This window comes from Ovis aries, chromosome 5 (assembly GCF_016772045.2).
Source record: "Ovis aries strain OAR_USU_Benz2616 breed Rambouillet chromosome 5, ARS-UI_Ramb_v3.0, whole genome shotgun sequence".
Classification (NCBI taxonomy): domain Eukaryota; kingdom Metazoa; phylum Chordata; class Mammalia; order Artiodactyla; family Bovidae; genus Ovis; species Ovis aries.
In genome coordinates, this window is record NC_056058.1 from 104283688 (window position 1) to 104311662 (window position 27975).

General features: G+C 43.9%; 1 pseudogene; it reads left to right on the top strand.

Annotated features, from left to right (window-relative positions):
• Positions 1-299: 299 nt before the first annotated feature.
• Positions 300-23002, top strand: LOC121819710 (high mobility group protein B1-like; annotated as a pseudogene).
• The last annotated feature ends 4973 nt before the right edge of the window (positions 23003-27975 follow it).

The following is a 27975-nucleotide window of genomic DNA, read 5'->3' on the forward strand; positions in this document are numbered from 1 at the left end:
TTTCTGAATATCTCTACCGCAAGTGTTTACAGCTTTCAGAAGGAGTCTTTTTCTCCTTCAATAAAAACTTTATGTGGAGCCCTCAATGAACACAGTCAACTTTCAGGCCCTTCTGATCCTCTTAGGATAATGTCATTTGCTTAGACTGGCAAACCTGAAGAGGTGCTTTATCCAGAGGTGATTCTTCTTCTAAAGTGGTGTCCAGCCAGAGAAAAAAAAGAAAAAGGTGAAAAATCAAAGGAAGCTATGTTTAGCTTCGTCTCAAACGGCCACATCACTCACCACATTGATTTAACATCATGGCACCTCCATCTTTCAGCAGGAAGGGCTGGCGCAAGACAGCAGCTGCGGGGGCCCTGCAAGGGTCAACCTCAAATGACAACATCGCTGCTCTTGGCCGACAGCCGAGGTGGGACTCGGGATGAACAGCTCTCTTCCGGTAGACGGAATAGATCTGTTTCAAGGAAGTGGATACAAAGTGGAGTTCAAAGAGATACAAAGTGGAATTTTACATCGGCAGCCTTATCTTCCTGTGAGTTAAACGTTCTACCACTGGAGGAGGTTCTGTCCGCGTCTCTCTCCACCATCCCTCGAAGCCCGGTTCCCAGCCCGGGTTTCTAGAGTGTGCCGCCTCGGCTGGGGGCGAATCCACGGACTCAGAGTGGTCCCGGCCAGCCTCTGCAGACACTGAACTGTGGCCACCCTTCCTTCTTGAGGCTGTATTCCCTTTGATGTTTATTGCTCCGTATTTCCAGAGTTCTCTTGACTTTGTCTCCCCGCTAGTTTCTTCCGCCTGCTTGACAGGGATTCACAGCCTGGAGGCAGGCACAGGGTATCTGTGGGATGACCGTCCACCCTGAAATACAGGTGTTTTTCTTTAGCCCTCTTCTCTTCCTTTACTGACAGGACCTTTAATAAACACATTCATATTCACAGCTTATCTCCTTTTGTGGATTCGGGTAAAGACCCCCATCAGTGCCCAAAGGAGAACTTCTCACTGACAGATTTGATGAGGCAGAGGATTCAGTATTCTGCCAAGGGATGAATATTCAACTTCTCCGTCAGGTTGCCTCCTAACGGATCTCAGCTGCCTACGCTTACCTCCATCCAGTATTCAGTCCACTCTGCAGCTGGGGTCATCTATTCCAGAGAGAAGCGTCACACTCAACCAGACCACAGCTTCCCATCAGTTCAGTTCAGTTCAGTCGTTCAGTCGTGTCGGACTCTTTGTGACCCCATGGACTGCAGCAAGCCAGGCCTCCCTGTCCATCACCAGCTCCTGAAGTTTACTCAAACTCATGTCCATTGAGTCGGTGATGCCATCCAACCATCTTATCCTCTGTCGTCCCCTTCTCCTCCCGCCTTCAATCTTTCCCAGTATCAGGGTCTTTTCAAATGAGTCAGCTCTTCGCATCAGGTGGCCAAAGGATTGGAGTTTCAGCTTCATCATCAGTCCTTCCAATGAATACCCGGGACTGATCTCCTTTACGATGGACTGGTTGGATCTCCTTGCAGGCTGAGGGACTCTCAAGAGTCATCTCCAACAACACAGTTCAAAAGCAACAAAGATAAAATTCTTGGCGTGGCCACCAAGCCGCACATGGACTGATTCTTGCCTTCCTCTTTGACCTGATCTTACAGAACCCCCCCAACACACTAACGCCAGTGACACTGACCGTCTCTCCTGTCCTCAGAGAAGCCCTGCATCCCTCTATGTCCAGGTTTTTGCTTATGCAGCCCCTCTACCTGAAACATTTAGAGTCTCACCTGCCAGACTGAATTCAACTTTCGAGGCTCAGCTGTGATGCCAGTTTCTAAGGGAAGCCTCTTCTGACTCCACAGAACAGAGCAGGACTCCGCTAACTCACCCAGCACACCGAGTTTGTCTTCATACTGCTTGTCCTCTGATTGAGACTCGTGTTTGTGTGGCCCTTCCGCGGTGTCTCCTTCTAGTTCAGTTATTCTTCATCACTCTCTGGAGTTTAGCGTTGCACACAGCAGGTATTCTACGAACATATACTCAGTAAGGGAAGGAAAACAGTGCCCTGGTACTTGACACTACATCTTCCCTTGTGTTTTCCAGGAGGAACCAGGTCTCAGGGTTGCAAAAAGACAGTGGGGGTGAGAGGGAGAGACAGTTCAGTGCCTCACAAAGGCTGACCCCCTGCAAGAGGAAACGGCAACCCACTCCAGTGTTCTTGCCTGGGGGATCCCATCAACAGAGGAGCCTGGAGGGCTACAGTCCATGGGGTCACAAAGAGTCAGACACGACTAAAGCTACTGAACACAGCACCTGGTTCGCTGAAGAGTGATACAGGCCAAGCTAGAAGGTAATGCGGGGAGCAGAGGGCGATTTCTGGCCGGGGAGATTTCGGCTTAGGTGTCAGAGGACGAGTCTGGGTGTGCTCAGAATCCAGGGCAGAACAGAGGAGCTGGGAGGCCCACAGGAGGACTTATATCAAAGACAGAGTCTGTTCTTGGTGAGTTCCTACTGTCATTAATCACGTTATATTCACACCAGGTAAGTTCTACAGATCAGGATTTCAGAATAATTATATATTTTTGTATTTTTAGCTATAGTTTTTTCTTTTCTTGGTAGGATTTGACATTGAAGTCCAACAATGTACAGTTTGGGGCTGAAGAAGTGGTAATGGAAATACTGATCCCAACCCCAGGATATCCGATTTAGAAGTGATATGATACAAGAGAGGAGATCTTAGATATCATCACCCTTGTTCCTTGATGTCACAAGTCAAAAAGCAATTCCTCTGCAGCCAGAGGGCAAATTAGTTGCTGGCTCCTGTGTACATGAATTATGGCTTAAGGAATCACAAAAAATTTTGAATTACTAAACAAGTTACATTGAAAAAAATAAGAGAGGAAAGATGCATGAGCTTAGGGAAAGGGTTTTATAATATACCCCAGTCGACTCTGTGATAAATGGACATAATTAATCATAGACACCATTTTGGCAAATGATATTTTTAAATGATAGAGGCAATTATCTGTGTAATTACATATGCACAAAATGCATTATTTTCTGCTTTCAACAGGCAGCCAACCCTACAGAAAAGGTAAAGAAGAGACTTATCTAATTTAGCATCCTAATTTTAAACTCAATCTAAAGAGGACATTTTTTTGGTAATTAGAGGAGGTTCAGAAAAGGAATGTAATAATGGTGACTTCTTGGTTTGCCTACTATCCTGGTGCAACTATTCTGTTGCTATGTTTAAAGTCATACAATATGTCATATTCTCTTTTTTTAAGTAAGTATAAAATAATCTCCTAAATGCCTTTCCAATAAATGGTCTGGAAATATATTGTAAAGCTTGTGAAAATGAAAGAATATTTGCTCCTCTCTACTAAGTTATTCTTTCTATTAAAATGAGAAAGAAAATTTCAGCAACTATAGTAAGCAATGATAATTTTTTTTTTCTTCTAACTTGATAGAATGAGTACATCCTCTCTCGGCTATTTCTCTACCCTGATGGTCTTATCTTACAAAGGCAGTGTGGTGTGGGGAGAGAGTTCTCTCTGGAGTCAGACAAACATAGCTTCAAATCTTGTTCAGCAATTCACTATGATGCTAACCTTGAGCAACTTACTACACGTTGCTAAGCTTCAATTGCTTTGTGCAAGTGAGTGTAATCACGTCAATCTCATAAAATATGCTGTGAGCAGTGCAGGAGATAGTGTTTATCAAGTATCTGGTCTCCTGTCGGGGACTCAACACATGTTCCATACTGCAGGTATTATTCATGTTAAATCCTCCCCCTCCTTCATGTTCTTTAACATCTTATCCATCGGAAATAAATCACAAGGTCATTCCATCCCTCACTCATTCTACCAATGTGTATTGAGTGCCAGGCATACTTCCAAAATATCAGTATATAACTGAGTCATTTTGGATGTGTTAATAAGTAAAGAAAGGATGTATTATTCAGGAAGTGGTTAGCAGTTTTGAACTCTAACTCAGATGGTCTACAGCTGTGTTGTCCATGCCGTAGCCAATAGCCACACCTGACTCTTGAGCACTTGAAATGTGACAATTTCAAATAGAGATATACTGAATACAAAAAAATATGCTCCAGATTTTGAAAACTTAGGATAAAGAGAAAAAGACTGCAAAATATCTCATTACAATTTTTTCATTTTGCTCACATGTTGAAATGATAATATTTTATAACTGTATTTATATTTATAAATATTTATAGTTATACTGTATAAGATATTAAATTCTTAAAATGAATTTTATCTTTCTTTTTACTTTTTTAGATATACGGCTATGGGGAAACTTTAAATTTTGTTGCTCACATTTGTGGCTACAATTATGTTTCCACTGGGCAGCACTTATCTAAATACTTAAATACAGGAAGAAAGGAGGAAAAGAGTGGAGGAGAGGAAGGGAGGTGAGGGGGGAGGAAAGAAGGAAGGGGATAAAAAGGATCTTCAAGAACTAAAAGATACAAGCCTTAAAAGATCAGAGAGTGGAACAACCCTTCCTCCACATACACCAATGACGAAAAAGGTCTGGGAGCCTGAGATGCTGTGCTTCCAGCACCATGCCAGCCAGTTAGCAAATGCCAGGGTGTTCTGATCTCAAGTGGCCTCGGCCTGCGGGGCCTGGAAGCAAGGTTTCAGTTCGCGGCCAGAGATGAAAGTCAGGCTGAGGCATGGGAGTGCTGCACCCTAGCCACTCGCGCTGCAGGGACCAGTGGCCAGTGGCAAGGCCCTGGTGCGCCTGACTGTGAGGAAATGCTCTCCCGAGAAGACAGAAAGCAGTGAAACAAGGGGAGTGTGGAGCGGGAGGAAGAGAACGTCTGGCTAGATCCACGGAGAGGCTCGCAGAGAGCCCGGCCCTCGTGCAGTCTGAATCACTTGAGCGGGGCGCTTCCTCCAGGTTTCCTTCTGCTGGGCGTCTTGCTTCGCCTGGCCCTGAGCTCACGTTTGCTGGATCTCAGGGTCCAGGCGTGCGCACGCATCTCTCCGACAAGGCGGATTCTAGCGAAGGGGCCTCATGGTGAGCCGGCATCTCTTACTGAGAGGTGACACCCCCTCCCTTCGGACCTCTGAGACAGAGCCTTTCTGCAGAGTCTGTTATGCCCAAGTCTCGAAATCTCCCAACGACCACCAGGGAGCCGATATCCGATGCAAAAGCAAGAGAGTTTTTATTACGAAGTTCGAGCTGGGGCTCCCACCGATACCGACACAGCGCTATAGGGAGGAGCCCCGGGTCTTGGATTACATTGCTTATATAGGGAGCATACATGGAAAAAAGGATTTCTAGGTAGGGGAACGTCTGATTGGTCACTTTCTTTCGAAGGGTTGTGTGTTGGTTCTCAATTGGTCCCTATTGTCTAGGCAGACCACAGGTTCCTGAGCATTAAGTCAGGAGATTTCGGTCTGGGGTCTGATTGGCTCGTGGTGGTGGGGTGAGGTCAGGGGATTTCCAAAGGCTCTTTTTCTGGAACCTTACAAAATGGAGTTTTTCTGTTAACAAAATGGAGTAGCTTAGATTCAAGTCTAGTAGGGAAGTCTCTCACTTCAAGAAGGAGAACTATGTGGTCTCTGTTATCTGGGCAGGGTGCACTTCCTGTCTGGGTCCCTGTCTTCACTGCAGGGAAACCAGCCCTCCAGACGGGGGTCTCCCAGCTCCTGCCTCAGCAGTGTTCGCTTCCTGATCACCTCCGCTATTTCAGGCCCCATACTAGGTGCTACAGCTACAGTGATGGACGAAAGCCTCCGTTCTCTTCTGGAGTACTCAGTCCTGGACGAAAGCCTCCATTCTCTCCTGGAGTACTCAGTCTAAGGAGAATTAAGAACAAGAAAATTTTTTGCAAGCTTTTACATTTTGTCTTTCATATTGTTGACCTTAAAGATACTATGGTCTAATTTTCTTTCAAAGAGTGTGGACACGCCTCTCCAAATCTGACCCTTATTAACGTGATTTCTGTTTTGTCCTTGTGAGAATGAACGGCAATGATACACTGAAAGGCAGTTTAGTTCCTTTGTCAAAACTGTCATTGGCTAATATATTGCAAAGTTGTTCAGTAACAGAAATTAGTTTAGAAGCATTCATCTGGCATATATTTCTATATCATACATATCAGTTCAGTTCAGTTCAGTCGCTCAGTCGTGTCCGACTCTGCGACCCCATAGACTGCAGCATGCCAGGCCTCCCTGTCCATCACCAGTTCCCGGGGCTTGCTCAAAATCATGTCCATCAAGTCGGTGATACCAGCCATCTCATCCTCTCTCATCCCCTTCTCCTCCGGCCTTCAATCTTTCCCAGCATCAGGGTCTTTTCAAATGAGTCACTTCTTCACATCAGGTGGCCAGAGTTTTGGAGTTTCAGCTTCAGCCTCAGTCCTTCCAATGAACACCCAGGACTGATCTCCTTTAGGAGGGGCTGGTTGGATCATACGTATCATTCGCACATAAAATCATTCCTGGATCCTTCCACAGTATTTCGGACCACCTATGCAGTCATATACAATCCCGTTTCAATACAAATATGCAGAGCAAAGACATTCATTCTGGAGCAATCATAGCTTCACCAGCTCCTTGCCTTCCCCACCCCAGGCTCTCAGAGGAAGGAGCCCGCAGCTCTGGCCGCGCCAGGCCTTTTGTTGTGCTGATTAGAATTGAGCTGAGCCACAAGATTTACATGTTAAAGGAAACAGAGCCCTGGCCCCAGAAACCGATCCTGGAAGGAGGAGGAGAGGAAAGGAAAGGCTTCCAGGAGCCAGAGCTGGGAAGCGGAGTTTGGGGGAGCGAGGGGAGAGAGAGAGAGAAAGGAAGCAGTTACCATGGCGAGCCGTGCGAGATGCTGAGATTTGAGATGAAATTGAAATGCTGAGCTATTGATACGGGATGAGGTTCTGAGAGAGCAGAAGTGAAGGCAGGATGAGCAGAGGCGAGAAGACCCCAGGAAGGCTTGCTGAAAGTTATGTGATCCCCTGGTGACTTCCGAGAGGCAGCAACTGAGGATTTAAAACGCGTTCATTAATTCCTGCCTATCTGACGGGTGTTTCTACTGGCTTTGCAACCCTTCACACTGGTGAGAGCAGCTGGGTTAAGTTAATTAAACAAGGAGGCCGTTAGAGTGGATGGGGCTCTAATGCTTTGGCAGCTGGTAGGCAAACCTAAATCTAAGCCCGAAAACGCCTCCAGCTTAGGAGTCAGAATGCTAAAGACACAGACCACCAACAGCCAACTCGGCCTTAAACCACGGCCGGTCCAATAACTTCCTCTCTTGGCCTTCTTTGCCTGGGTCCTTCCTGAGCTCCTGTGGGCCTACCATTTCCGGTTTGGTGCTGCCCTATTGCAGATGGCTTTTTGCTCAACCTCTTAGAATTTTTTATTCTTAGAATAAGAATGTCTTATTCTTAGATATTCAAAACTGAGTATCTTTTAAGAGCTCCCCTTGTGGCTCAGCTGGTAGAGAATCTGCCTGCAACGCGGGAGACCTGGGTTCGATCCCTGGGTTGGGAAGGTCCCCTGGAGAAGGGAAAGGCTGCCCACTCCAGTATTCTGGCCTGGAGAATCCCAGGGACTGTGTGGTCCATGGGGTCGCAAAGAGTCGCCCAGCTCTCTCTGGATTCCTGGTTGCACTGCAGGAGCTCCATCCGGAAGCAGAGGCTGTCCCGAGCCCTGTGCACACACAGCAACCACTGTGGCCGTCTCCAGCGCCCTCACCAGCAGATGCTCCGGAGACACGGGTTAAACAGAAAAGCTCTGGCACCCGACTGCGCCGCTGGAGGAAGGTGTCAGGTACCGCCCCAGGCATGACTGCTCATCCTTTCTGTGCATGAGCCCAAGAGCTAGGGCAGGCCTGGTTTCCTGGTTTCCTGTTTGTCTGGTTTGGGTTTCTTAATAGTCAGTTGCCCGTGACAATAAATACACCTTCTGAGTTTGAATACACGGGTCCCTTGACCACAGCAGCCCCCTCCTGCCGCAGACTCCCTAGCTGCAGGGTCATCCCCCTGTCTCAGGGTCAGCACAGCGCAGTCCCCGGGGAGGGCGGACAGGGTAGCTTGTCTGGAAATCCGGGAGAAACCGCAGAGTTCTGGGCAAATGGCACAACAGAATCAACCAGAATCGTGTGTGGGCCCAGTCCAGGATAATCAAAACGGAATTCCTGGGCCTCTGTAATTGTTTTTTAATTCCTGGGTCATTCGGACAGTAGGTTAAGAGATGGGAAACCCTCTGCCTTTTCTCCTTGCCCAGCTCAAGTCTGAGTCTTTGCTTCCTACGTCTGATCCCAGAGATCGCAGGCGAGCCTGCAGGCCCCGACGGCTCGCTCAGCAGCCCTTGTGTGCCTCTGAGGGGCGGTTCTTTCTTTCATCCCTGACGATTGAGACCCGATGCCTTGGCTGGCTGGGCCCATCCTGGGTCAGGCTGGCATTTTGGGAAAATTACTAACAGCTCCTCTTCCTCTCTTAGAAGAGCTCCAGGTTTGGATGGTGAATTATATGGTCCCTCCACACATATCAAACAGGGGAAACCCAGCCGCGCCCAGTGCAGTATGTTCCCGGGATTCTTTCCAGCAGCAGTTTTAATATTCCTTCACTCTCTTCCTTCCTCAGATGTCTTTCTTTCCACCCCTTTCCTCCTTCTTTTTCATCAGATAAGGCTTGCACAGCCCCAGACAGCCCACCCTCTCACTCCGTACCCACCCCACAGCCCTGGGAGCTTCCCCCTCACCGCCACTTGCGGAGAGTTCAGGGGGATGCTGCGGGGGAAAGACTGGATCCCGCCGGTTCCCGTTTGAGCGCCCACAGAGGCAAGTAGCCCGAAGCCCTGTGTTAGCCCGACGGGCCTGGCTTTCCCTCGGACCTCGGATCACTGGAAAGAAAGGTCTGTGGAGCACAGTGTCCGCCAGGACTTCTGCAGCTGACGAGGGGCTGTCACCCGTGTGGACCCCGGGCTCCTGCAGAGGTAAGAGGAGCTGAGGGTTTTCCAGATTCGCCCACACCACGGACTTCCCACAGAGGAAAGCCCTGGCCTCCGCATCTTTCTCATCTGATCTCTCTCCTGGGAAGGCCCTGATCTCAGGGTCCTGACTCCTGCATCTGGCGCTCCGGCCTCTCTCCCAGGGAGGCCCTGATCTCAGGGTCCTGATTCCCGCATCTGAGGCTCCCGCCTCTCTCCTGGGAAGGCTTGATCTCAGGGTCCTGATTCCCGCATCTGAGGCTCCGGCCTCTCTCCCGGGAAGGCCTTGATCTCAGGGTCCTGATTCCCACATCTGACGCTCCCACCTCTCTCCCGGGAAGGCCCTGATCTCAGGGTCCTGATTCCCGCATCTGACGCTCCCGCCTCTCTCCCAGGGAGGCCCTGAACGTATTATCCGACTTTTCGTGTTTGAGGCTCCTTCTGCTCTGGTACACAGATTGCTTTTTCCTCCACCTTTGTTGGTCCCCTGATTCCAGGACGTTATAATCCTCTCCACCCCCCTCATCTTTGGCTGGTACTCACCTTGTGGGAGCTCTTCCTGGGTTTGGCTTCCCATTCTGATGCTTCCCCAAAAACCCAGGCCAGGACTAGGCGCTATCCCAGAGATGACACAGAGGCCACGTCAGCGGCTGAGAGCCCGACATGGCCACAGACGACACGGTGGTGTTTACTGCCTTCTCCCCAGAACAGGAGATTTCTCCACAGACGCTACAGAGCAGACGGAGCCCCTGATCTGTCTCGGTGTTGAGGCGTGATTCCTTCACGCCCCTCCCCACCATCCAGTCCCACCCCAGGCTCTCTGCTCTCCTCATCATATTCCCTGTGTGGACTGTGTTAGCTGCTCAGTCGTGTTCCACTCTTTGCGACCTCACGGACCTGTAGCCCACCAGGCTCCTCTGTCCATGGGATTCTCCAGGCAAGAGTACTGGCAAGAGTACAGGCAAGAGTACTTCTCCAGGGGATCTTCCTGACCCAGGGATCGAACACTGGTCTCCTGCCTTGCAGGCAGATTCTTTACCGTCTGAGCTACAGGGAAGTCTCGTCATATTCCCTACCACCCTCCTACAATGCCTCAACTCTCCATCTCACCTTGCATGTGAGTTGCTAAATTAGTTGATGAATCAGCTTTTGGTTCATAAGCCAACTGCCAACACTGACAGTTACCAAACTGAGTTGTCCCATAATGGCAGGTGGTGCAGATTCAGATGACCCGCGAGGGGCAGAAGGCAGGGTGATGGGATGAAGCCGGTGGGTGGGAACCAGAGCATCTGGAGGCTACCTGCCCTGGACAAAGGGTCTAACTGCTGTTCTTTCTCAGTGCAGGGCTCCCAGGAAGGGATGCCGCCTCCAAATGCTAGACCCTTCCAGCTTTCCAGAAAAACAGAGATACCTGGATTCTTATGAAAAATCTGCTATTTTGGGGGTGGAATATTAATGCCTGACTTTAAAACATTTAAATTTCATCCTTAAACAAAACTCGGTGTGAGTAGGATCTGGTTTTCTGGCTGCCAGTTGGCGACGGCTTTTCCAGTGTATTCTCAGACAAATTTTTACATAATTTTAAACACGATTTCCAGATTGAAAAATCCTCTGAGGCAACCCAACGTCAAGGGGTGTGAAATGCTAAAGGATACCCTGGAAATCTACAGATGCTGCTGTTTATGCCTAAAAATGACAGTAGCAACAACAGAAATTCCTACTAAGTGACAGATAGCCACTTAAGAAAATCTTTTACCGAAAGGAGATTTTAAGCATTCCGTAAGAGGTCCACTGTGCATGCTTTTGTGCCTGAACAATTCATTTTTCATAAACAAAAAGCCTCTAATTGTCTTCCATTTTAAAATATCTTTGTCAGCGAAGATTCTGAGGAGGTAGTTAGAGGGGAAAATAAAAACACTCTGAAAGTTAGCAGGGACATCAGCTAATCTCTTATCCCTTATGGAGTTTACATTTTGAGTGACAACTAAGGTTATCTACTTTGAAAATACTGTAGCTTTATTTTTGAGCAAGGTGAGAGGAAAGCATATTATTTTCCTCTATTACTGGACATTATCTTTTTAAAAAGAAATCAGGATGTCATGCTCTAACACTTCAACAAATGCAATACTTTGAAATGCAAAGTATTTCAATGTGGGATGGCAAAATGGTTCAACTGAGTAAAATGCTAGAGGAGGGGTTTCTCAACCTCAGTATATGCAGCTGACATTTTGAGTCCGATTATCTTTTCATGTGTGTGTGTGTGTGTGTGTGCATTTGTGAGTGTGTGTGTAGGGGGTTGTCCTGTGCACTGTGGTCTGTTTAGCAGCACCTGTGACCTCTACCCACTAGATGCCAGCAGTACCCGCCCCAGCTCGTAAAAACCAAAAAGTATTTCCAGACACCACCAAATTTGCCCCGATTAAGAACCATTGCTCAAGAGGAAATGTTGTACATCACAACTTGGATTCTGATTCTCTGAAAATCTTAAAATGGCATTTCACACAAAAGGGAAAATACTGGAAAAAGCATCACCACTGACTTCATCTAAGTCCTCCGGGCGCTTCATGGGGGCTTTGGGAGAGAGGTCTTTGAGGCAAGAGCAGTGAATTCGCGCTGACGAGGAAGTTGCTGGGGGCGGGGGCAAGAGGGGTCAACCCTGGATGTGAAATCTGCTCTTCTTGACAACAATGCCGCGACAAGCAGGAACCAACAGAGACCTGTCAGGCCAGGCAGCGGCATCTGGTAGATCCCAGACCACTCGTGGGAACTCCAGCCTTCATCTGGCCAAGTGTGAGGCGGATTTTCAACATCTCCAAGAGCACGATGATACCAACCAGCTAGACATTTAATAGGAAATCCTTTCTCCCCGCCCCCGCCCCCCGATTTTGGAGAGAAAACATTTTTCCAGAAAAACATGAAAGGTTATAATAGTGGTTTGAAATCAGTAACTCTCGATTTTTTTTTTCTTTGTGGTTATGGAAGAAATCATCAATTCCGTTTCTCAATAGAACCTCATAAACACAACAGGCCAAATGCCAGAACAGAAATTAAATGGCTCTGTGAGCCTCAAGGGAAGACATACTTTAACCATGAAGTATTCACACCAAACCATGAGCACAGCACATGAAAGAGAGTGAGCTAGAGAATGTGGGGTGTGCGTTCGCTGTTTTTGACAGCACTGTTTATCAAAATAACTAACAATTTTCAAAGACAAGACTACTTAATTTTTACTCTTTTGCTTTTCTGTCTGGGAGGAACTATAAAGAATAAGTTCACTAAGTTTTTGGTTGCGTTTTAGTTCATGTTTCACTACAGTTAGACGTTTCAAAACGGCACGCTCTGGTCTTTTCATAGTTTGTTACCTTAAAATATGAATGACAGTGTACTGGTGGATACGTATCACTCTGCGTCTGTCAAACCTGTGGATGTGCAACACACAGAATGAACACCAATGTAAAGGATGGTTTAGTTAACGATCGTGTATCGGTGTTGACTCATCGGTTGTATCATCTATATCGCACTAATGCAAGACGTGAATAACAGGATGGAGTGGAGGGGTGTGGGCAGAGGGGGTGTGAGGGAACTCTGTATTTTCTGTGAACTGTCCCTGTACACTGTAAACTGCTATAACGACAAGGTTTACTAAATTTGAAAATCTGTTTTGTAAATTTTATAATAAAAGCCCCGAGACAGTTAAAATTCTGTAAATGTCTTTTAAATAGGACTTTTGCGTATCATTCTGCTACTTGCTTATTTACTGCTGGAAGATAATTGCTCAGGATGAAGTAGGGAAGAGAAAGGACTTCCTGCCTTGTTTGAGCGTGGCCACTGACCACTCTCATCCAAACTCCTGGCAAGTACTATCTCAGTGCTGTGAACAGTGGACCTCAAATTGCATTATATTTATGCATTCGCTTCTTGTCAGCGATTTCAGATGCCTTTACGTTTTTCCCTCACGAAATAACTTTTGAAGTAAAATTCACTCACAATTGTTTATAATACATTCTCCGTGAGAGGCCAAATTTATTTCTAGTTAACAACATATAGTACTCACTGGAAAAGCAGTAAGTTATGATGAATCAAAGAGCTTTTTGTTGGACTTTATCTATGCAACAGCAAACAAGCTGTTGTGTTGAAATATAGGAAATTTGTTTTCTCAGTGGCATTCTATTCACCCTGTCATAAAGACTATTGGTCCCAGTTTAATCTCTGCAACAGTGGGACATTTTTCAACACAGAAGCTTCTTGGATGGTTGTCAGAGATTCTCCAGGCTAATTAGACTGTCATCTGTCATGGGAAGACTCAGAGCAGAACTTTACACCAGAGGCTCTGAAGGGAAAGAGCAGTCTAAAGAAAGTCTTAAAAGGTCCTTTATTCAGAGGATACACATGTGGTTGAAAGGATAGAACCTACTTTTACGACCACATTATAAATACTCAGCGTAGCCAAGACTAAGTGCAATTGGATGTAAGAGAAAGCTAGTGCTGGAAAAGACTCCTGAGAGTCCCCTGGACAGCAGGGAGATCCAACCAGTCCGTCCTAAAGGAAATCAGTCCTGAATATTCATTGGAAGGACTGATGCTGAAACGTCAGTACTCTGGCCACCTGATGTGAAGAGCCAACTCACTGGAAAAGACCCTGATGCTGGGAAAGATTGAGGGCAGGAGGAGAAGGGGACGACAGAGGATGAGATGGTTGGATGGCATCACCGACTCAATGGACATGAGTTGACTTTGAGCAAACTCCGGGCAATAGAGAAGCCTGGCCTGCTGCAGTCCACAGGGTTAGAAAGAGTCAAACATGACTTAACTGCTGAACAACAGCAACAGTGCTGAAAAGTACCAAATACTTAGAGTTGGGAGGAACAGAACAAAGTGCAAAACTCATGGGCTTTGGAGTCCTGGAGATGTGGGTTCTACTCCAGACTGTAGAATCCCAGACAGGGTGCTTCGCCTCTCTGGGTTTCAGCCTTGCGTCTGTGGAGTGAAGAAAGGAGAGGTCACGTCGTCAAGAGCTAGGTTCCCGGTAGGAGTGCAGGAAGTGATGGTTTCCCCACTGCCGTCAAGCGTGGTGATGGCAAGAGCAGTAGTAGCCAGGCCTCCCCGGTGACTCTGGGGGTAAAGAATCCACTTGCAATGCCTGAGACCCGGGTTTGATCCCTGGGCAGGAAGATCTCCTGGAGAAGGGAATGGCAGCCCACTCCAGTGTTCTTGCCTGGAGAACCCCACGGACAGAGGAGCCTGGTGGGCGACAGTCCACGGGGTTGCAAAGAGTACCACACGACTGACTTGACTAACACTTTCACTTAGTAGTAGCAGTAGTCATACATTCTGAAAAAGAGACTGTTTCCAAGAAGGTGAGATATCTCGGTGAAAAGCAGGGAGACTGGGTTTCGAGGTGAAAGTTCCTGTTTCCAAAGTAGGGGGAAAGAACGAGGCACATTTTGACTAAGATAGGGAAGTTCCCTTGGGAGATTTACATGAAGTAAAATTAAAGCAGTCTAATATCAGTTAGGGAATAGTATCTGAAGATTTTGGGGGGAGGAGAGCAGATGACAGAAAGACAGTGGGTTCAGGAGTCAGCGAACCTGGGCTCTAAATTAGGTTTTTACCTTTAGAGTTCCAATTACTCTGCTAACTAACTGAGTGACTCTGGGCAGGACAAGGCCTCTTTAGGACTTAAGCTGTTCACCTGTGAAATGGATTCACTGGGTTCAGAGGCTCACTCAAGACGGTGGCAAATAAGAGTCTAAGTCCTTTGGCGTACAAGAGGCTGATTAAAGCAGAAAAACAGTTGCTCGACAAGCTCTTTCTCGAATTTGCTGGAGAAGAAAATAGAGGAGGATCAAGTCAGAGAAAGAGTTATGTTTACAAAATACGGTCACAGCAGGACGACGGGAAGGGAATTACACCAGTTAACTTGGTGCAGGAATGGATACTAAGAGGCCCACGAGTTGGGACAATGGGAATAACACGGAAATTACTGAAAGCGAGGGAAAGTAATTATTTGTAGAAGAAAAGGAACATGATAAGCTAATTTTTCAAAGAAGTTAAGTGTCAAGACATGGCAGGAGATCTTTAATATTGACTAATGAGCAATAAATTAGATTTAGTGATTTGATATAAGTAGAATGGATTGTATTACACATTTTAATTACCACTTTATCATATTAAAGATTTCCTAAAAACTGACTATAAAATTCAGATAAGAGCATAAAGTTCCAAGGATAACCAAGACAAATTTGAAGAAGGAAATATGAAGGAAAGATTTGCCTCATTAGATACCATGAATTACTGCAGTGTACACTATATCAACTAAAATAATGTGGTGTTAGGGGAAGGTCAACATAGCAGCGAGTGGAAAAGAAGCCAGGCCTGTCACTTAATGGAAACACCTAATCTTCCATAAGACCCCAGTGTAAGCAGAGGTGACCTTAAAAACCAGGAGGCATTGTAAGTAGCTTCACTGCCTATATGGAAAGCTATATGACTAGGACCCTACCTCACATCATACTTCAAAAAAAAAAAAAAAATCCAAATGAATTAAAGACACAAATGTGAACACGCAACAAACTATGCCTTTTTATAATGAAAGGGGGAAGAAATTCTTAAACCAAGCTCAGCGAACAAAATTTGTAAAGAAAAAGGTGGATGAATTTGACCGCATTATTAGAGTGAGCATATAAATTACTGGTGAGAATACAGCCTTGGTGAGCAATCTGGTAGTATTCATAAAGAGGCATGTATTCTAGACTCAGAAACTCCAATTGCTGTGATAGACTTGAAAGAAACTTGAACATTTATACAACAGGAGGCATTCTGCGTAGCCTATACAAGTGAAACACTGGAAGCAACATAAATGCATATAATAGAAAAATGAATAATAGTTAGGGCATGTCCCATACCTATTACATTTGTTTAAACTGTGATCTGCATGGACTGATACAGAAAGAACCCAAAACAAAGCACTGAGTGAAAGAAGCAAGACTGACACGGGATGTCAATTATGAACATTTTAAGAACTTACAAGAATAAGTAAGTAAAAATTGATAAAATATACGCTTAGTAAAAACACAGACAGTGGATGGGCAGGGTATATGCCTGCTTTGGGGTAGAAGCTATCTCAGAGAGCAACAGAGGGAAGTCACACCAGAAAGTGGGTTAGACCTTCTTTGCGTGTATGTACCTACGTTTATTTTTGAACAATAAAGAAAACCTGTTAGTATCTTAAAATTCTGAGTACTGGTAATGAATGTTTACTGTGTTACTCTTTATGCTTGTCTGCTTGCTTGAACTATCCCCAAATAAAGCACAGTGGGGCAATTTTTATCACTCATAATTTAAGCATTATCTATGTATTTGAATATTAAGGCATTGTAATTACTGTTTTGTAAGTGTTTGGAAATTTTACTTCAAGCTTTCAAAATGATTTTTCTGTTTGTTTTACTTCTCTGCTTCCCAAATTATCGAATAAAAATTACATGGGGGAAAAAAAAAACCTGCCATAAAACACTGATAGTTACATCATTCTTAATTTTTAACAAGATTTATTTTATGGCTCCACTTCAATTTTGATCAATTAAATGATCAGGGGCCACTAACAATTGAAAGGATTAGTGGGTTAATAAAATTCAGTTCACTAAAAGTTACTTTCCAGTGTGTTTCTAGCATAGAAGGGCTGCGTAAAATGAGGTACACCTGTAAATTCCAAAGTGTAACTTGGGCTCTTGGGACCATGGACCCCTTTGATCTTGTCACAAATTGGCTCCTGGAAACCAGAAGGCCTCCTGGACTTGAGTCTCCAGGGATCTCACCCCTGCAGCATCTCAAAACAAATAAAATGACTGAGACAGATGCTGGACCCAGACAGAATGGCAACCATTTCACAAAATTAACCCCCAGATGATGTGAACAGACAATTCTCCACACGTAATTATGGCTTTTGTTATTTTTCTCCCATGAAAGCTTTCTATTGCTTTGGCTTCAGCGCAACAGATAGAGGTATTCAGCCTTGGCTGGCCATATTTCTGATCCATATTTCAATAGATTATCCTGAATTGGCCTCCTGGAAGCATTTATGCTGACCGGTTTTGAAAACCTCTTTGTCAGCCCCTCACCCTTACCTGCTAACGCCCAGCTCTAATGGATGAAAGCAGGGGGTGATGATAATCACTGTCTGCCCTGCCCTGAGCACATTGCCTGCGTCTGCAAAATAGTCTGTCTGGAGGGGAGGAAAAAAAAGGAAATAAGGAGTGTAATTCAATGAATACTTAGGAACCGAGCTTGAGGGTTTCTTTTTCCATTTAAAGGAGTAGTGATATCAGAAGCAGGATTATGAAAAAGAAAGAGTTAGTAAAAATAGGATCTTTGTGAATTAGAATAGCAAGGCCATTTCAAATTGAATTACACAGGATCATGGCAATTAGAATTGGGAAAGATCTCTCAGTCTTTCTCTGTCAAAGCATGATTACTCCCCACAGGATATTCTCCCGAGCTTAGTCCAGTCCAATTTTAAATGATTCAAGTGATGGGGCCTCCTTCCCTTCTCTTGGGATATCCCTTCACAGTCTGAAATAGCTAACAGCTAGGGAAGCCCCCGTGTATACATATGTCCTTTTTCCATTATTCTGGTTTGTACGTCCCTCACCCCCCTTAAAACTATTTGAATTTTAAATGGGTACAACCTACATTTAAATGATTAAACCCAGCTGAGTCTGGATCTTTTTGGACAGGCTGACTCTCTCTTTCACACATACACACAAGTACACCCCCCCACACACAACACTTGAGCTCATGACACACCCACAATGTATTTATGGGAAGCAATTAATAAAGATCCTTACGTTTTATGTCATTCACTGATAAAACAATGTAAAAACTCAATAACCTACTGCTTTTCAACTGAGAGAGGGGCAACAAACTATAAACCTAAGTGCTACTTCACTTTGTGAATAGTGTATTTATGGTACTTGAGTAAAATAATGCGATCTTCTAATATAGTGCTTACTATAGCTTATTCAGTAAGAAGGATACAGATATGTAATATGGTGCTAATGCCATAAGTAAATTTATAGAAATCATCTCATTCAAACATTTTTCTCATCCATCCAAACAATAGGGGACTCATACTTTCTATGTAGACGGGCTCATTCCAACATTAAATTTGGTTTGAGCTTTGAGGAAGTTGCAGGGCCTAGGGGAACAGCTTGGGGTGTTCAAGGTTAATGGAGGTTGCTTAAGGGTATTTAAATTTGATCAAGGATTTTATATGGCTTTCCATGTCCTTTCCAAAGAGCTGCCCTGAAGTATTTTTCACACCTGTCAATCAACCAACCAATATCCAATCAGTTAGGAAAATGAGTATCCTGGGAAAACAAGAAAAAAATAACTTGCGCTTTCTTTAAAGAGATGGAATCTACCGTTTCTGTGGGCACGATTTTTGATGGCATCAGTTCATGAAATTTTGAGCTGAAAAGAGTCTTAGAGCTAGGAATCTTTGAGCTAGAATCAGCTAGCTCAGTGATTATTCGACCACGGTCTAGAAAAACTATAAAGAGGGTCTGTGCAGCAAATTAAACTTTTGAATGTCAGTAGGGTGAGTTTTAACTATGTGGATTGAACGTGCTTTTACATCAAGCACCTCCATAAATCTTGTGAAAATTGCAAGAAAGAAGTTTAAAAGAACAGAGAATGTAAGAGAAGAGTAGCCAAGGAGATATTCCTTGGCTATGCAGACTGGTTTTGAAGATGAGAGCAAATACGGCAGTAACTGAACGATTTGAAAGGAGGAAGCTGACAATAGCCAATATGTTAAGTATCAACATAAAAGTTCCACATAGTTTGATTCAGGAAACTCTCACAATGCTATAAAATTAAGTAGTATTGCTATCTCCATTTAACAGGTGATGCTTCTGATGTGATAGTTAGAGAGCTGTTAAGTGACAGAAGCTCATATGTCAACTCTGAGAATCTCACTCCCACAGCTGTGAGAGGGAAATATCAGGGACGAGCAAGGCAAACTGCCCCACGCAACCCCCTCAGAAGCTCCGTGGGAGAAGGAGTGAGCAGGAGGCCTGAATGATGGGTGAAAGACCACTGAGAATGTCCTTAGGCCACAAGCTCCCCTCTGTCACGTCAGATGAAAGGAGATGCTAAACATCCAAGTGGATCCGAAGACTGGAGGAGGCTTTGTGGCGGAAAATGAGTTTCCTTGAAAAAATATTCACAATACTTGGCCTTATGGGTTCCCACAAAAAAGCCAGAGAGCCAACAAATCCCCACACGGTGATGCCTGTTTACCAGTTTCCCATGTAAGCAAAGTGCTTAAAATCAGATTTTACTGCCTCTTTCTTGATATCTGTTTCTATTGACTGCTTTATCTCTTACCAATAGGTTGAATTACCCTTGCTTTTTCTGCGTCTCATTTTTCACTGAATGTCAGTGTGTGCAGAAGACCAATGGAGATGGCTGAAAATTTCATCTGAATATCCATATTTTAAAAAAGAACTTTGATTTCTACCTTACCCCATACACAAAATTAATTAAATATGGATCATAGACCCAAATATAAGATGATTAAGCTTTTAGAAGAAATCACAGGAAAATATCCTCAGGACCTTAAAGTAGCAGAGCTTTCTCAAAGAGCACAAAACGCTCTGTCATAAAAGGGCAAACTGATACACTGGATTTCATCAAAATTAAGGAACTTGGTTCACAAAATGCAACATTAAGAAACTGAAAGATAAAGATACAGACAGAAAATGCAGTATAAATCTGTGCTATAGATATATGACAAAATACTTATGAGAGTAGGCAGAGCATTCCTTGAAATAAACAAGAGACAAGACAACCCAACTTGCAAAAACTAACTGAAATACTTGAAAACAAGCAACACAAAAAAGTATATCCACATGTCCAATCATGTCTGACTCTTTGTGACCCCACGGACTGTAGCCCACCAGGCTCTACTGTCCATGAAATTCTCTAGGCAAGAATACTGGAGTGGGTATGGGTTGCCATTCCCTTCTCCAGGGGATGTTCCCGATCCAGGGATCGAACCTAGGTCTCCTGCATTGCAGGCAGATTCTTTACTGTCTGAGCCACTAGCAAAGCCCCAAATGTCCAATAAGCATAGGAGAAAAAACCTCAACCTCACTAGACATCAAGGATACATAATTTAAAATGACAGTGGGATATCACTGGTAAACTTCCAGAATGGCTAAAATTAAGAAGAGTGACTATATTAAATTTGGGTGAGACTTATGAGCAATTTAAACTCATATATTGCTAGTTGATGTGAGTATAAATTGATATAACCACTTGGGAGAGCTGCTTGGCAGTATGTGCTAAGTCTAAATACGTAACTATTGTACAAGTCAGCAATTCTAGTCCTAGATGAATACTCAAGAGAAATGAGTTTATATGTATACCAAAACATATGTAAAAAATATTAACAATAACTTCATATATAATAGCTTCAAGTTGGAAATAATCAAGATATCCCTCAGTGGGAAAATGGATAAAGAAAGTGTAGTATATTTAATGGTGGAATAGCGAGCATTCATTTTTTTTAAGTTTTAAAAAAGAATGAACTACTACTGTATGTAAGAACGTGGATAAATCTGCAAGGCGATATTTTAGTGAAAGGCAGGTGTAAAAACATATATACTATGCAATTCAATTTATACGAAGTTTAAGTACAGGCCATACATACATTTACGGCACTGAAGTTAGAACAGTCATCACCTCTCTGGGGGTCTTATCTGCAAGGCTTATGATGCTGTCTTGGCCATCTGTTGGTTACTTGACTTGTTGCACATGTAAAAATTCATCATGTATATTTACTATCAGGGCACGTTACTGAATATACACTATTCTCAAGGAACGGTTTTAAAAGGCTAAAAACAAGGTCAGCTAGGATCACAACATATGTGAAGAAACCTTTAAAACAGAACCTTGGGCTTCCCTTGTGGCTCTGTGGTCAAGAACCTGCCTACAATGTGGGAGACCTGGGTTCGATCCTCGGGTTGGGAAGATCCCCCGGAGAAGGGAATCTCCACTCCAGTAATCTGGCCTGGAGAATTCCATGGACTATATAGTCCATGGGGTCCCAAAGAGTGGGACGTGACTGAGAGATTGAAAAAAAAAAAAATGAAACAAAGCTATCATTTTTTCCAGAAAGTCAACGGGACTTACATACAGTCATGAAATAGAAAGCAGAGGAGTTAGAACCATAAAACAGAAAACAGAAAGAAAGAACTAGGTTTCTTTGGTGGGGGGGGCGGGGGGGTGGAGATAAAATGTAAAAATTCCATAGAAAATAAGTGGAAGAGATTATCTAGAAAGCAGAATAAAATGTTGGGAGATAGTCAATAGAAGTTACCAGGTTTTTAAACAATTTAGTTACTCCAGGCAAAAGTGCTCATCTCAGGACGTGGCCTTCATGATTTCAGTCTGACCTTGGGACAGCCTGGAAATAGTTTCCTGCAACAAGCTGCCTGGTGACTTCAACAGAGTGTTTTTTACTTTTTGTGAAATTATATTAACTCGGCGTGGTCACAACTATTTCCTCAGGTGTGACTGGCAAATACAACATTTCGAAGACAGTTGAGGAAGCACATTCATTAACCTTCGCTTCAGTCTGTTCGGGAGAGGAAACATTTCAAAACAATAGGGCTATATGAGAGGGGGAAAATAACAAATACAGTCCCAACAGCAAGAAAACAATAAGAGAGGTGGGAATAGTCGAACACTGTCCTTTTGCTATATCCCAGCTATCAGTTAACCCTGTGTGTTTATCCATGTGAGAGCAGTGTGTGTTATCATTTCAAAATCATTTCTGCTTTTCTCTTCTCTTAACTAATGTACATTCTAGAAAATTTGGATAATACAGTGAAGACACCAAAAAATCACCGAGGACCCTTCTGCATACAGATAATCACTATTGACTGAGACTTAGTTTAAAATCCTTGTTGTCTTTCTTCGCTCTTACTATACTTATATATATATCAATAAATATATTGATATATCTTTATATATAAAGATAAAGCTTTATCATACAAACAAGACTGGACCATTAGTAAGTGAAATAATACATTTTGGTGCTGCCGCAGCACACTGAACTCCAAAGCTCCGGCGGCGGGGCAAGCAAGGGCCCGTGGGCACCTGGCAGGTCTGTACCTCGCAGAGGAAAAATAAACACTAGCTAAGAAGCCCAGAGGCAAAATGCATTCTTTGTGCAAACTTGCTGGGAGGAGCACAAGAAGAAGCATCCAGATGCTTCAGTCAGCCTCCCGGAGTCTTCTGAGAAGTGCTCAGAGAGGTGGAAGACAATGTCTGCTAAAGAGAAGGGGAAATTCAAAGACGTGGCAAGGCAGACCAGGCCGGTTACAAAAGAGAAACCAAAATGTATACCCCTGCTTAAAGGGGAAACAGAAAAGAAGTTCAAGGATCCCAGTGCACCCAAGAGGCCTCCTCCAGCCTTTTTCCTTAGTTCTGAGCATCATCCAAAAAGCAAAGGAGAACATCCTGGCCTAAGCCATTGGTGGCGTTGCAAAGAAACGGGGAGAAATGTGGAATAACACTGCTGCAGATGCTGAAGCTGAAACTCTAATACTTGGGCCTCTGACTCATTAGAAAAGACCCTGATGTTGGGACAGACTGAAGGCGGGAGAAGGGGACGACAGAGGATGAGATGGTTGGATGGCTTCACCGACTCGATGGACCAGTTTGAGTAAACTCTGGGATTTGGTGATGGACAGGGAGGCCTGGCGTGCTGCGGTCTATGGGGTCATAGAGAGTCGGACATGACTGAGCGGCTAAACTGATGCTGATACTGACAGATGACAAGCAGCCTTAAGAGAAGAAGGCTGCAGAGCTGAAGGAAAAGTACAAAAAGGATATTGCTGCGAACAGGGCTAAACAGAAACCTGATACAGGAAAAAAGGCAGGGGGAGGGGAGTGGGGGAGAGTCCTCGGGGCTGAAAAATGTGAGGAAGAGGAGGAAGGGAAGGACGAGGCGGAGCACGAGGGGGAGCAAGAAGGCGAAGAGGAAGAAGATGGTGAATAAGTTGGTTCTTCTGAAATTGCGTTTTTTCGTTGTCTATACAGCACTTATCCCCCCATGATCAACTTTGGAAGGACTGATGCTAAAGCTGAAGCTCCAGTACTCTGGCCACCTCATGCGAAGAGTTGACTCATTGGAAAGACTCTGATGCTGGGAGGGATTGGGGGCAGGAGGAGAGGGGACGACCGAGGATGAGACGGCTGGATGGCATCACTGACTCGATGGACGTGAGTTTGGGTAAACTCCAGGAGTTGATGATGAACAGGGAGGTCTGGCGTGCTGCGATTCATGGGGTCGCAAAGAGTTGTACACGACTGAGCCACTGAACTGAACTGAAATGAATCAACTCACTCCTTGTAAAGAAAAAACTGATATGTAAGGCTGAGCCAAGATTTGTTTTTAAGCTGTACAGTGTCTTTGTGTGTAGTCAACACACTACCAAATGTGTCTTGAGATGGCCTTGTCCTTGAGATGGCCGTGTCCTTGTGGTGCTTCCCAGAGCCAGTAACCTTGCCTGGTACGGTGTGCATGGAATTCAGAGCAGGCGCTTGGCGGTGTGCAGTGTGAATTAGTCACATACGGGGATGGTAGTTTTTTCGTCTTTAGTTGTCTCTGATGAAGCATATATGAATAATTTTTCTTCTGTTAATTGAATACCATCTGTAATCGAAAAGAAGAAAAAAGTTGCAGCTGTTTCGCTGCCATTCTGAATGCTTCTGAGTAAATACTCTTTTTATTAAAAAATAATGATGTGGACATCTTCCTAAATATACAATCACCTTCTATTAATAATATCTCACAATATGATGGTCCATGATTTATTTGCCATTATTGTATTGTTCGTCATTTAGTTTGTTTCAGTCTTAAAATATTACAAGTGATACAAATCATAATAACGATATAAAATATTTGTACATTTTAAAGGAACCTAATTCTTATTGCCAAAATGCCTTGAGAAATGTTACCTAAATTTACATTTACACCAGACACAGCAGAAAGTGCCTGGTTCACTGAGCTTGAGCCAAATCCAGAAATTTTCATTTTTATAAAATCCTCAAAATTCAAATAGAAAAAATAAAAGGTAACATTGCTTTTTAAATTTGAATGTCTATGTTTCTAATATTATTGAACATCTCTTCATATGAATGCTGGCATTCTAATTTCCCTTTTCCCCCCAAGTTTTGATTGGGTTTTGCTTCTTTTTTCTTATTAAACTGTAAGAGCCTTAAGGCTGTTGCTGCCGGTTAGTCTCTAAGCCATGTCCAACCCTCTGTGACCTGAAAGACTGTAGCCCGCCAGGCTCCTCAGTTCTTGGGATTTCCCAGGCAAGAAACCTGGAATGGGTTGCCATTTCCTTCTCCAGGGGATCTTCCCTACCCAGGGATCAAACCTGCGTCTCCGGCTTGGCAGGTGGATTCTTTCCCACTGAGCCACCTGGGAGGCCCTAAGAGCTTTAATAAGTCAAGGCTAAGACCGATAATTTTCAAATGCTTTCTTTCTCTTTTGCTGTTGTTTTTGTTTGGAAAAATACGCACATCAGTGTGAAGGGACCCGCGTGATGGGACTGTAAGTAGAAGAATGGAGAGGCCGCCAGGTCACGCTGCCGTCAAAGGCGGCGGCAGCCAGTCCAGAAGGAAGAGAGGGTCAGCAGCCAGTGGTGTCATGGATAAGATGTATTTTCAGGGGTTTTCCATATTATTTGTATTACATTAGTGGGAGATTAACAGGATAAAGGCTCTCTCAAAATCTACTGGAAGTCAACTCTTTGGATGATAGAAATCTTTCTTTTGCAGAATGAGCAAGTCTTTCGGCTAAACATAGATAAAAGCTTTTGCTCAATATGGCATAATAACTCCAGTAGGCCCACAGCAGCCAAACTACGTCTGTCTCAAAGTATCTTATTACAATAAAATCAAATTTAACCTCCTAAACCCAAGACACAAATCACTCACTTTTCTTTCAAACAATTTGTTAGTATATTATCATAAATGCTACCTGTCACAAGACTGATAGTTGTCAGTAGCTCAAAAATATGAGTAAAATTGAAAATGAATCTGAATGTGGGAACTATAATAGCATTTCATAGAGAGGTGATGATAATAAGAGGTTGTGGCAGACATGAAAAATTCTCAGGAATAGGGAAATCAAGAAAACGTTCTTCAAATTGAATAAGCTCCCAAATCAGTCTCACCAGACTTATATTCCCACCAAACTTAACAGTCAATAAAATACTTATTGGCCCTTGGTAGTCTGTAGCAATGGCAAATTGGGTTTACCTTGTGAATTTTTATATTGCAAAGTTTGTATCAAGTTGCAGAGCGTAATTTCAAAATGACACAATCTGAGTTTATATTTCTTTCCAAATGATACTTGAAACTTTCGTTAATATTTCTCCAACAATGTAAAAAAATAGTCTCACCTGAATTTTAAGGTGCAATTTTAATCACTAACTAGGATCAAAAAACACACTGTCTTTTAAAAGATCCAAGTCAATGTATTTCAGATAAAAGAAGTTTCGTTATATCTCTTTCACATTTTCTGGTTTGAAAAACAGTGTTTCGTGCAATTGTTCTGACGGGGATCTCAAGGGTGTTAGGCTGAGTGAAAAAAGTCAATCTCAGAAGTTATATACTTTATGATTCTATTTATGCAGCCTCCAAACCATAGGCTTGGAGAGGAGATTAGGGGCTGTGGAGGGATGGGGGGTGGTGGGTGTGGCTAACAAAGGGCTAGCAGAAGGGAGTTTCTTTGTATCATATCTTGACTCTGGCAGAAGTTACATAAATCCATACACTGGACGAAACCGCAAGAACTATACGCACTCACAGACCAATAAGTACGTGTAAAACCTGGTGAGACGGAACACAATCTGCCGTTGCTGAGCTAACACACGCAGGCCAGTGTCTTGGTTTTGCTACTGTGCCGCAGCTACGTCAGATGCCAGCTTTGGAGGAGACGGGGCGAAGGACTCACGGCACTCTGTGCGTGGAGTTTGCAACTGTCAGCGAATTTAGCTGTTTAAAAATAAAAAGTGTTTTCCGCTCATCCATGTGTTTAACCTTCTATAGACAATTGTCAGAGAGGAATCGAATTAGAACTCTTAGCAGCCAAACTACGTATCACAAAAATTCATGCACTAACAGTAATTCATTGTACTCATCGGCAAATACCTCAGGTTCTCATTCAGTGCCTAACGGCTCTTACTTCACACACATTTCTGAGACACTCGGTAGTTTGTCTTTCACAACTAGAGCAGATACATTCATCCAATCAGTCAGCAGTCATCTGTTCACTAATTTATGTTTATTCATTCATCATTTTGCTGATTATGCCGCATAGTGTGATAAGCAAGATGTTCTGATGAATGATAATTTCTGCCCCCAAGAAACTTATGACTTAGATTGGTGATTTCCACACGGAGGGGTAGAGGGAAATGAAGAAATGTGTATCAGAAAGTTACAAGCTTTCAAAATACACACTCCCCCATCCCCCAAACTCAAACATCCCTTAGGAAGACATCCTTCCACCTCCTAGAAAAGAGGGACGATGACAAAGGGGAGATGGGCAGAAGTGAACATAGATGGGACCAGATCTGGACATACCTTGTAGGCAGGAGCTTTGGAATGTGTCCATATTGCAAGGGGGCACTATTGAAGGGTTTAGGCAAGGGGGTGAGGCAAACAATCAAATTCATAGTATTTTTCAAGATTTCACAAACTTCAGTATGCAAGTCTGGAGGGTTGATGACTAGTTAAAGAGATGTTGCAGGAATTTTTATATGATTACTTAATGGCTGTGGGGATGAAGATAATCAGACACATTTTTGAACTCATTAGGAGGACTATTTGACAGGACTTGGTGAGCAGCTATTCCTCATACCCACAGAGATGGAAGCGGCCAGAGACGACCTATAAAGAAGGCTGAGCGCCTAAGAATGGATGCTTTTGAATTGCGATGTTGGAGAAGATTCTTGCGGGTCCCTTGGACTGCAAGGAGATCCAACCAGTCCATCCTAAAGGAGATCAATCCTGAATATTCATTGGAAGGACTGATGCTGAGGCTGAAACTCCAATACTTTGGCCACCTGATGCGAAGAACTGACTCCTTAGAAAAGACCCTGATGCTGGGAAAGATTGAAGGTGGGAGGAGAAGGGGATGACAGAGGATGAGATAGTTGGATGGCATCACCAACTCAATGAACATGAGTTTGGGTAAACTCCAGGACTTGGTGGTGGACAGGGAGGCCTGGCGTGCTGCAGTCCATGGGGTCGCAAAGAGTTGGACACAACTGAGCGACTGAACTGAACTGAACTGAAAGATGACCCATTGCAGGGCGGAGAGGTTAATGACTGGAAGAGACATAGGCGGACTTCTAGGCTTCTGGTAATGTTTTGTTTCTTGACTTGGGGGCTAGTTAAATTGATATGTTTGAGCTTCCCAGGTGGCACAGCGGTAAAAGGTCCACATGCCAATGCAGGAGACGTAAGAGATGCAGGTTCCATCCCTGGGTCAGAAAGATCTCCTGGAGCAGGAAACGGCAACCTGCTCCAGAATTCCTGTCTGAAAAATTCCATGGATAGGAGCCTTGTAGGCTACAGTCCACGGGGTCGCAAAAAGACAGACATGACGAAGCAACTGAGCGTACAAATACGCAAAACTGACATATTTACTCTGTGAAAACTCATCCAGCTTGTGCAGCTATGATCTGCGCACGTTTGTGTCTGTGTATGTTAAACTATGATCGAGATTTTTACATAAGTTATGACATTGTAGCAAAAATGCACTGAAATGTATATGATTTGCATGTTAATGAAACGTATTCAATTGAGCATCACATAGGAAGAAAAAAAGATAAATTTAAAAAATCTCCTTGTTGTAGTATTGTCCTTAAAAGCAAATATATATTTGCAAATGAAAGAAAGTATTAGGCTCTGGGGCTGTCAACTGTCACATTCAACAGGCTAAAAAAATTTGGC